The sequence below is a fragment of the Zea mays genome, chromosome 1 (assembly GCF_902167145.1).
Source record: "Zea mays cultivar B73 chromosome 1, Zm-B73-REFERENCE-NAM-5.0, whole genome shotgun sequence".
NCBI classification, from domain to species: Eukaryota; Viridiplantae; Streptophyta; class Magnoliopsida; order Poales; family Poaceae; genus Zea; species Zea mays.
In genome coordinates, this window is record NC_050096.1 from 88,913,456 (window position 1) to 88,924,473 (window position 11,018).

Below are 11,018 nucleotides of genomic sequence, written 5' to 3' on the forward strand. Positions count from 1 at the left end.
ATGTACATGTATTTGGCCAATGCAAAAGACATTGCGTAGATTATTTCGCTTTCAGGTTATACTACTACCTAGCAACATACCTGCTGTCCTTCAAGGACAAGTGGACAGGTCCAATCGATAACTTATAGCTCTATTTGGGAGAGAGCCTTTATTAGCGACGCAAGAGTTAACTACTCGTAGTGCGAAGATTAGGTGAGAGAGAACTTTAGCAGCCAGTTACCTCTGCAAGCTAGGCTCCCTATTGTTGCACGTTGACCGACAGAACATATAGTAGTGACATGAAATAACAACAAATGACATGGCCTGGAAGCCCTATCCGTGGCTGCAAACTTTTTATCTTAACTGACAGTCTATGTGATGGGCATGAGCTTTACAGTGCATCATATTCCCGGTTATACTTTGTTTTGTCGACAAAAATATATACCGCACCGTAGGCTTTAAATATTAAACATTTTTCTACCAGTGGTCCTATATGGGAAGCTCCAAGGTTCTGTCCATAGCAAATCGTGCAAAATATTGTTAAGATAGGAAATAGGGCACGCAATCAAACAGGTGTTCAGATAGAATCAACGCCGGTGGTGATGCAGAGTGAGACAGTGTGGGCAACCGATCACACGGTAAGCCTAGGTGATGCAGAGCGAAACAGTGTTGGCAACCAACACACGGTATAAGCCTCCGAGCATGGGCTGGGGCTGAGGCTGAGCCTGATGCGCTAGCGCTAGTATCCAATTTGCTTTGTTGGCCAAATGCGCGTCCCACCTTTTCCGTTTTCACGGCGCCTCTTGTCGTGCTTCTCGATCTCCGTCTCGCACCGCACTACTGCTATTATTAGCTGGCTCCGAAAGGAAAAGGATGAAACATTGTATGCTGAACTTTTGTATGGTTTGGACTTTTAGGTATACAATACTATACTCCACATCTTTCATGTTATAGGTTGGATTTCGAATTTGGCTACGTTCCTATGTGAAAGAGAAACAATACTTGCTGCCACTTTCGTGCTTGCTTTTCGTTTCCAGCTCACAACAGTAAAATGATACAATTTCGACGACTTTGTTATATCCGACGGCTGCCGTTATATCCAACAGTAAAATACCTTTATATCCGACGGCTTGGCGGGACCGTCGAACATTATAGACGTGGGCCCACCGACGGCCGTTAAAACTGTTACCGGGGATAAACCCCGACGGCCGAAAGTGGCCGTCAGATATAGTCTATGTCCGACGGTCGCCGTCGGAAATAAGGGTATTTCCAACCCTTTACGGTCGAGGGACATGTACCGTCGTAAATAGCTTATATCCGACGGCTTAGGACTTATGTTCGACGGCTTTAGCCGGTCGGAAATGCCATGTTTCACTGTAGTGGCTGGTTAAAAGAGCATTCAGACACGCTCCAAATAGAGTTCTTTTTGTAGCTAAGACAGAATCCATCGTACAAGGTACAAGCCATGTCACATGCTTTCTTTCATTTCCAGCAATGTCAGGATAGGCGCTTCCCCGGTGAGGTAGTGATTTGTTAGCGGCTTCGTTGCCATTGGAGTCAGAGACGACTAGACGAGAGCAGGCTCACGGTGAGCTCGAGTCTGCCGGCGGTACTGAATAAGCCAGTCATGACGGAGAGAAGAAAAAAATGGACTGCGAATCACGATCCATCGGCCACAAAATGCAGAGCGTGCTTGAGGGGGCATTAAATAGGAGATGGCCATGAACATCGAGGATTTGAGGGTTTGGCCTCAAATTCATGTCGATGGAGGTCCTCAGCATGAGAGGTGAAAGGTGGGGCATGATAGGAGGGCCCTGCATGGTCCACTAGCTCATCAACGGTGCGAGAAGAGGGGGCACGCCTAGGCGTGGGCGACTTCGGTAGGGTTAAAAAAGGACGTGTAATTTTTCATTCGTTTTTTACATTTGAATAGTATGTTTATGAATTTACGGAAAATCAGATAATTGGGTGGAAACAAAAGAGGGTCCATCTCGTCTGTTTTTGCGGGATCCCACTTTTCGGTTGAACTCGTGTTTGTTCTCTATTTGAGAAATCTAGAATCAACCCAATATACATTAGTGCATTAGCTAAAGCCCCATATCCTTAGGTGACAATTATAGCACAAGAGATCATTTTAGCCACCGGCATTTCTCAATGATAAGTGGCCTAAAGATTCAAACGACACCGGTTATATATATATATATATATATATATATATATATATATATATATATATATATATATATATATATATATATATATATATATATATATATATATATATATATATATATATATATATATATATATGTCGGCGTTTCGAGACCGGGGGGTCCCTGACCCGACGAGTGAGTGTGCCGCGTGCCCCAGCCAGATGGGTCGAGCGCGTGGGCGAGCGCGAAGGGGGGAGAGCGAGGTGGCCGGAGACGGGCGTGAAGAGAGGTGGAGATCCCGCGGCCTTCGTGTTCGTCCCGCGCCCAGGTCGGGTGCGCTTGTAGTAGGGGGGTTACAAGCGTCCACGCGGGTGAGGGAAGCGAGCGGCCCCAAGAGAGCGCATGTCCCGTCCTCGTCCCGCGCGGCCAACCTTCTCTAAGAAGGCCCTGGTCCTTCCTTTTATAGTCGTAAGGAGAGGATCCAGGTGTACAATGGGGGGTGTAGCAGAGTGCTACGTGTCTAGCGGAGGGAGAGCTAGCGCCCTAAGTACATGCCAATGTGGCAGCCGGAGAGATCTTGGCACCCTGCTGGTGTGATGTCGTGGCTGTCGGAGGAGCAACGGAGCTTGGCGGAGGGACAGCTGTCGGAGCGGTCGAGTCTTTGCTGACGTCCCCCTGCTTCCGTAAGGGGGCTGAGAGCCGCCGTCGTCACAGGGCACGCAGGGCGCCATCATTGCCTATCTGGCGGAGCTGGCCAGATGGGACACCGGTCTTGTTCTCTGCGGCCCGAGTCGGCTCGGGGTAGGGTGATGATGGCGCTCCCTATTGACGTGGCGGGCCCGCGCCCGAGGTCGGGCGACGTGGGGGCTCCTCCGAAGCTGGGGTCGAATCTGTCTTCCGTTGCCGAGGCCGAGCCCGAGCCCCTGGGTCGGGCGAGGCGGAGGTCGTTCGGCAGAGGCCAGGGCGGAGTCCGAGCCCTGGGGTCGGGCGAAGCGAAATTCGTCGTCTTCCGGGTCTTAGCCCGAGTCCGAGCCCTGGGTCGGGCGAAGCGGAGTTCGCTGTCTTCCGGGTCTTAGCCCGAGTCCGAGCCCTGGGGTCGGGCGGAGCGGAGTTCATCGTCTTCCAGGTCATAGCCCGAGTCCGAGCCCTGGGGTCGGGCGGAGCGGAGTTCGCCGTCTTCCGGGTCTCAGCCCGAGTCCGAGCCCTGGGGTCGGGCGGAGCGGAGTTCGCCGTCTTCCGGGTCTTAGCCCGAGTCCGAGCCCTGGGGTCGGGCAGAGCGGAGTTCGTCGCCTTCCGGGTCTTAGCCCGAGTCCGAGCCCTGGGGTCGGGCGGAGCGGAGTTCGCCGTCTTCCGGGTCCTAGCCCGAGTCCGAGCCCTGGGGTCGGGCGGAGCGGAGTTTCCTATGGCGCCTTTGGCAGAGCCTGACTGCCTGTCAGCCTCACTCTGTCAAGTGGCACTGCAGTCGGAGTGGCGCAGGTGGCGCTGTCCTTCTGTCAGACCGGTCAGTGGTGCGGCGAAGTGACGGCGGTCACTTCGGCTCTGCCGGGGGGCGCGCGTCAGGATAAAGGTGTCAGGCCACCTTTGCGTTAAGTGCCCCTGCGACTCGGTCGGTCGGTGCGGCGATTTAGTCAGGGTTGCTTCTTAGCGAAGGCAAGGCCTCGGGCGAGCCGGAGATGTGTCCGCCGTTAAAGGGGGGCCTCGGGCGAGACGGAAACCCCTCGGGGTCGGCTGCCCTTGTCCGAGGCTAGGCTCGGGCGAGGCGTGATCAAGTCGCTCGTATGGACTGATCCCTGACTTAATCGCACCCATCAGGCCTCTGCAGCTTTATGCTGATGGGGGTTACCAGCTGAGAATTAGGCGTCTTGAGGGTACCCCTAATTATGGTCCCCGACAGTAGCCCCCGAGCCTCGAAGGGAGTGTTAGCACTCGCTTGGAGGCTTTCGTCGCACTTTTTTGCAAGGGGACCAGCCTTTCTCGGTTGCATTTTGTTCCGGTGGGTGCGCGCGAGCGCACCCGCCGGGTGTAGCCCCCGAGGCCTCGGAGGAGTGGTTTCACTCCTTCGAGGTCTTAATGCCTTGCGTAACGCTTCGGCTGGTCTGGTTGTTCCCTCATGCGAACTGGCCGTAGCCCGAGTGCACGGTCGGGGCCCAAGCTCTCGGGCTGGTATGTTGACGCTGTCAACGGTTCGACCAGAGCCGGGTTTGCGAGAGCAGCCCCCGAGCCTCCGCACAGGGCGAGAGGACGGTCAGGGACAGACTCGGCTTTTTACATACGCCCCTACGTCGCCTTTCCGCAAGGAGGAGGGGGGGAGTGCGCCATGTTACCCTCGATGGGCACCGAACATGGTGTCTCCGGTGAGCTGCAAGCGGGTAATCCGAGTGGACGTCCGTGCCCCGTTCGTTGGGGGTCGGCTAGGGGCCCAGAGGCACGCCCAAAAGTACCTGCGGGTGGTCTGCCGGACCCGGTCCCCTGGCGACGGGGTCCGAGGGCTCGATGCCTCCCTCCGATGGGATTCCGTTACAAGATCGCTCCCGCTGGTCTCGGAAATGTCCTAGGGTACCTCGGGAGCGCAGCCCGAGCCTTGGTTATGTATCGAACGTACCCCTGGTCATCCCTCGCTCGGCGTCTGAGGCGACTGTGAACCCTTCGGGGGCCAGCCTTCGAACCCCTGATCAGTAATGGGCGCGGAGCCCGAGTAGCCTGAGGCGGCCGTGGAGCCCTTCGAGGGGCCAGCCTTCGAACCTCTGACCAGTAGTGGGTGTAGGGCCCACGCGATCTGAGGCGACTGTTGAACCCCTCGGAGGGCCAGCCTTCGAACCTCTGATCAGTAGGGGGGGGCTCGGAGCCCGGTTCCTTCACAGGGAAGGATCCTTTTCGGGGTATCCCCCTTTCCCGGTCCCTGTTGCAAGAGATAGAGAAAGAGGAAAAAAGGAAAAGGATACGAAATCGAACGACGTGGCGTACCTTTTTTGGCGCGGTTATTACGGCGAAGGCGAAGCGTCGCCCGCTTCTCCTGCCAGAGGCGCCGCCTGTCCCACCGCGAAGTTAATGCGACGGGGCAAGTGGTTGGCGAGGCGACCGTTGCGCGTGCGCGAGCCGTTCGAGGGACGGATCACGGATGCGTCGTCTTCACGTCGTGAGAGGAGGCTCTCTCGCTGCCCATGGATGGGACGTGAGCCTGGCTGACGACGTGACCGCTGCTCCCGCCCGCCTGCCACCGTCATTATTGCCGGCCCGCTTTCGGCCGCATTGACCGTCGCGCCAGGCTGGCGTCGCTGGGTCGTGCGCTGGGTCGCCTCGAGTCGCGGCATTGGTTCCGCAACCGAAGAGGCGCGACGGTGGCGCAAGTGGCGGTGCAGTTGCCTGCATGCAGCATCCGGCGCGCCGGTTGCGCGACGCGTGGGCCTGGGCCTCCGTGCTGGCGCGCTGGGAGTCGGAGAAGCGTGTCCACTTGGCGCGGTTGCATGCCGCCTGCATGGCTGCCCACTCCTTCCGCCCGTTGGTCTGGGCAAAAGTAGGGGGTCGCTTGTAACCGCTGGGCAGTTGTGTGCGCCACGCGCGGCGCTTTGGCTTCTTCTGCTCTCAGCCGGTTTGCATGACATGCGGGACCCAGCCCCCGCGCCGCAGGGGAGGGCCTTGGAGCGTGTTGGAGAAGACTCGGCCCGTGGCGTTTGGGGGCGCACGTAGGGAGAGTTGCCTTTAAAAGGAGGGCGACCCCTTTCGGAAGGCAACCATGTCTTCTTCCTCCCTTATGCGTCGCGTCTTTCCACCTTCCAAGCCCCCGAATGGGGGGTATCCGCCGTCTTTTCGCCTCATCGTTGGAGGAACGCAACTCCGCGGGAGTTGGTACCTTTTAGTCATCGTTCGGCTTCAAGGATTTTCATCATGCAGCCCGGCTGCACCCCCCCACCGGCGGTCACCCAGGATGGTGACCTCCAGCTTGATGGTGGGGGAAAGCGAGCCGGGCTGCGGCCTCTGCCCCTCCCTCAGCCTCAAGGATTTTCATCACCAAGGCTGGGGAGGGGAGTGCGCCGAGTTGGGGTTGGCCCCTGCGTGGGCGGTGGCCCGCTCCTTCACTCAGTGATGGGGGGAGGAGCGGTTGTTGTCCGTGGCGCTGGCAGCTGCAGCGTGCCCGGCTTTTGGACGCGAGTGGCTTCGGAGCCGCTCGCGGCGCCGGCGTCTGCCACGGTGGCTGGAAGAGGTTCTTCCGCCGGCGTGGTAGCCAGGGCCGGCCATGGACTGACCTCCAACTCTACGGCCTTCTGCCCGTCCTTGCCTCACGAGTTTTGGCATGGGTGGGGGCCTCCTGGCGGCAGCATCCGCCCTGAGGTCAGTGCTGCCGCTGTTCGGCCCCCCGGAGCAGAAGTCGTCATCGTCGCCGCTGCTGGAGCAGGTGACGGCGCGCCGTTCGTCGGTCTTCCGTTGCTCCGCAGGCCTTCCCCCATGGAGTGGGGTTGTTCGTACCTGCGGAGGGGGAACCGGAGTTCCATTTGTAACGGCACCTTGGATGCCAGTGTGTTTGTTCATTGTGGCTGTCGAGGCCTGAACATGTATGTAATTTCGGCACGGAGCCGTGTTTTTTCCTCATTTTCGAGCACTAAGTCTCGCCTGTTGATTATCTGAACCGCTTCACCAAGCATGAGTCGCCCCGTGTCAAGGTGACGAGTGAGGTATCCGTATCCCGGAGGCGTAGGAGTCCCTCGGCTCGATCGGCCTTGTCGTCTGAGGCTCCTCTAGCTTAGTTAAGGAGACCCCTTGGCTGCTCTTCGATGAGCCGAGGCCAGGGGTAGCGATATCAGTACGAACAGAGGCGGAGTTGGCTTTGAAAATGGAAACCTGGTTGGCCGGAGCCTAGCCGGGTTGTCCGTCAGTGGGGCCGACGCCGGAGTCGATCAGCCGAGGCCTCGGGCCGGGCTGGCGCCCTTGGAAGATGGTTGGCCGAGGCCCCAGGGGTAACCGGCCGAGCCGCCTGCTCGGGCCGGATTCCCGGAGAAATCCCTGGACCGCGTCGCCGTCCGAGGCTTGGTCGGACCTTGCTGAAGGTGTCGTCGATGCCGAGGGTGCTACAGCCCCCTTCAGCGTGAAGACCCGAGCCTGCAGGATCAGATTGTCTTGTAGCGTGTGCCTTCTGCGGCCGCCGAGGCCAGAAAACACATCCTCGCTGCGCTGTAAAGCTGCGTCTCCTTTCCTCTAACTTCGAGCATCTAGACTTTTTGTCGGTAACAGGGATGTTTGTGCGGGCGAGAGTTGCTTCTCGCGGAAGGTGATGAGTGAGGTATCCGTATCCCAGAGGCGTGGGAGTCCCTCGGCTCGGTCGGCCTTGCCGCTTACGCGTACTTTCACCCGTCCATGAGGCCCTGTCTCCGACTCAGTCGAGAAGGCTCGATGGATCCGCTTCGGCAGAAGAGCTTCCGAACGTAAAGACTTGTTCGGTCCGCGGAATCACTTTATCCGAACGCGAGTTACTTATCGCAGAAGGTGATGAGTGAGGTATTCGTATCCCGGAGGCGTAGGAGTCCCTCGGCTCGGTCAACCTTGGCTGCTTACGTGTACTCCGTCGTTTCCAGGATCCGCTTTTCGAAGTAGTCAAAAAGCACGAAAGAAATTCCGCTAAAAAGAGATCTTTTTTCGAGGAAAATTTCGACGCAGAGGGGGTCTCCCCCCTTTTAGCCCCCGAGGGAGGGTCGGGCTTTGCCGAGGCGAGGCCGACCCTTCCTTGATGACTAAACTTTGCGTGGGTGCGAGGTATATGAACAACTTGAAAACATCTTAAGGGTAGAAGCGACGTAGCTGTTTGATGTTCCAAGCATTGCCGTAGATCTCGCCTTGATTGTTGGCCAGCTTGTATGTTCCGGGCTTTAGAACTTTGGCGATGACGAATGGCCCCTCCCAGGGGGGCGTGAGCTTGTGCCTCCCTCGGGCGTCTTGCCGCAATTGAAGCACCAGGTCGCCCACCTGGAGGTCTCGGGACCGGACCCCCGGGCGTGGTAGCGTCGCAGGGACTGCTGGTACCGCGCCGAGTGTAGTAAGGCCTTGTCCCTTGCCTCTTCCAGCTGGTCCAGTGAGTCTTCTCGGCTAGCTTGGTTGCTTTGATCGTTGTAGGCCCTCGTCCTCGGGGAGCCGTATTCCAGGTCAGTGGGCAAGATGGCCTCGGCCCCGTAGACCAGGAAGAACGGCGTGAAACCCGTGGCTCAGCTTGGCGTTGTCCTCAGGCTCCAGATCACCGAGGGGAGTTCCTTCATCCATCGCTTGCCGAACTTGTTGAGGTCGTTGTAAATCCTGGGCTTGAGCCCTTGTAGAATCATGCCGTTGGCACGCTCTACTTGCCCATTCGTCATGGAATGAGCCACGGCGGCCCAGTCCACCCGGATGTGGTGATCCTCGCAAAAATCCAAGAATTTTTTGCCGGTGAACTGGGTACCGTTGTCAGTGATGTTGGAGTTTGGGACCCCGAAGCGATGGATGATGTTGGTGAAGAACGCCACCGCCTGCTCGGACCTGATGCTGTTCAGGGGTTGGACCTCGATCCACTTGGAGAATTTGTCGATGGCGACCAGCAGGTGCGTGTAGCCCCCGGGCGCCTTCTGCAAGGGACCGACGAGGTCCAGACCCCATACAGCGAAGGGCCAGGTGATGGGTATCGTCTGCAGAGCCTGAGCGGGCAGGTGGGTCTGCTTCACATAGAATTGGCACCCTTCGCAGGTGCGGACAATTCTAGTGGCGTCAGCCACCGCCGTTGGCCAGTAGAAGCCTTGCCGGAAAGCATTCCCGACAAGGGCTCGAGGCGCTGCATGATGGCCGCAAGCCCCCGAGTGTATTTCTTGCAGGAGTTCCTGACCTTCGGCGATGGAGATGCATCGCTGGAGGATGCCCGAGGGGCTGCGGTGGTAGAGCTCCTCCTCATCGCCCAGCAAGACGAACGACTTGGCGCGTCGCGCTACCCGCCGAGCCTCGGCTTGGTCGAGGGGTAGCTCTCCTCGGCGGAGATATTGCAGGTACGGGGTCTGCCAATTTCGATCAGGCGTGGCCCCGCTCTGCTCCTCCTCGACATCCAGTGCCTCGCCCTCGGGGGCCGAGGGTACCTCGGGCTGAACCGGGGACGCCTCGGGCTGAGCCAAGGGTGCCTCGGGCTGTGCCGAGGGTGCCTCGGGCTGTGCCGAGGGTGCCTCGGGCTCGGGCGTGTCGTCGATCTTGACGGAGGGTTGATGCAGATCCCGGGAGAAGACGTCCGGGGGAACCGTTGTTCGCCCCGAGGCTATTTTAGCCAGCTCGTCCGCGGTCTCGTTGTAACGCCGAGCGATGTGGTTGAGCTCGAGCCCGTAGAACTTGTCTTCCAGGCGCCGAACCTCATCGCAGTAGGCCTCCATCTTTGGGTCACGGCAGTGGGAGTTCTTCATGACTTGGTCGATGACGAGCTGCGAGTCACCACGGGCGTCGAGGCGTCGGACCCCTAGCTCGATGGCGATCCGCAACCCGTTGACCAGAGCCTCGTACTCAGCCACATTGTTGGACGCCGGAAAATGGAGGCGTAGCACGTAGCGTAGGTGCTTCCCGAGGGGCGAGATGAAGAGCAGGCCCGCGCCGGCTCCCGTCTTCATCAGCGACCCGTCGAAAAACATGGTCCAGAGCTCCGGTTGGATCGGAGCCGTCGGCAGCTGGGTGTCGACCCATTCGGCTACGAAGTCCGCCAACACCTGGGACTTGATGGCCTTCCGAGGGGCGAACGAGATCGTTTCACCCATGATTTCCACCGCCCACTTTGCGATCCTACCCGAGGCCTCTCGGCACTGGATGATCTCCCCCAGGGGGAAGGACGACACCACAGTTACCGGATGAGACTCGAAGTAATGCCGCAACTTCCGCCTCGTCAGGATCACTGCGTACAGTAGCTTCTGAACTTGTGGGTAGCGGATCTTGGTTTCAGACAGTACCTCGCTGACGAAGTAGACTGGCCTCTAAACGGGCAATGCATGCCCTTCTTCTTGCCTCTCGACCACAATCGCGACGCTAACCACCTAAGTGGTCGCAGCGACATAGACCAAGAGGGCTTCTCCATCAGCTGGGGGCACCAAGATAGGCGCCTTTGTAAGGAGCGCCTTCAGGTTCCCGAGAGCTTCCTCGGCCTCAGGGGTCCAAGCGAAACACTCGGCCTTCCTTAGGAGGCGGTACAGAGGCAGACCTCTTTCGCCGAGGCGTGAGATGAAGTGGCTCAGGGCCGCGAGACATCCCATGACCCTCTGTACGCCTTTTAAGTCCTTGATGGGCCCCATGCTGGTGATAGCTGCGATCTTCTCCGGGTTGGCTTCGATGCCTCGCTCGGAGACGATGAACCCCAGGAGCATGCCCCGGGGCACCCCGAAGACACACTTCTCGGGATTGAGCTTGACTCCTTTCGCCTTGAGACATCGGAATGTCACTTCAAGGTCGGAGAGGAGGTCGGAAGCCTTCCTTGTCTTGACTACGATGTCATCGATGTAGGCCTCGACTGTGCGACCGATGTGTTCGCCGAACACATGGTTCATGCACCGCTGGTACGTCGCGCCCGCATTCCTCAAACCGAACGGCATGGTGACATAGCAGTACATGCCGAAGGGCGTGATGAAAGAAGTCGCGAGCTGGTCGGACTCTTTCATCCGGATTTGGTGATACCCTGAGTAGGCATCGAGGAAGGACAGGGTTTCGCACCCAGCGGTGGAATCCACGATTTGATCGATGCGAGGTAGAGGGTAAGGAACCTTCGAACATGCTTTGTTGAGACCAGTGTAGTCTACACACATCCGCCATTTCCCCCCTTTCTTCCTCACAAGCACAGGGTTGGCAAGCCATTCGGGATGGAATACCTCTTTGATGAACCCTGCTGCCATTAGCTGGTGGATCTCCTCGCCT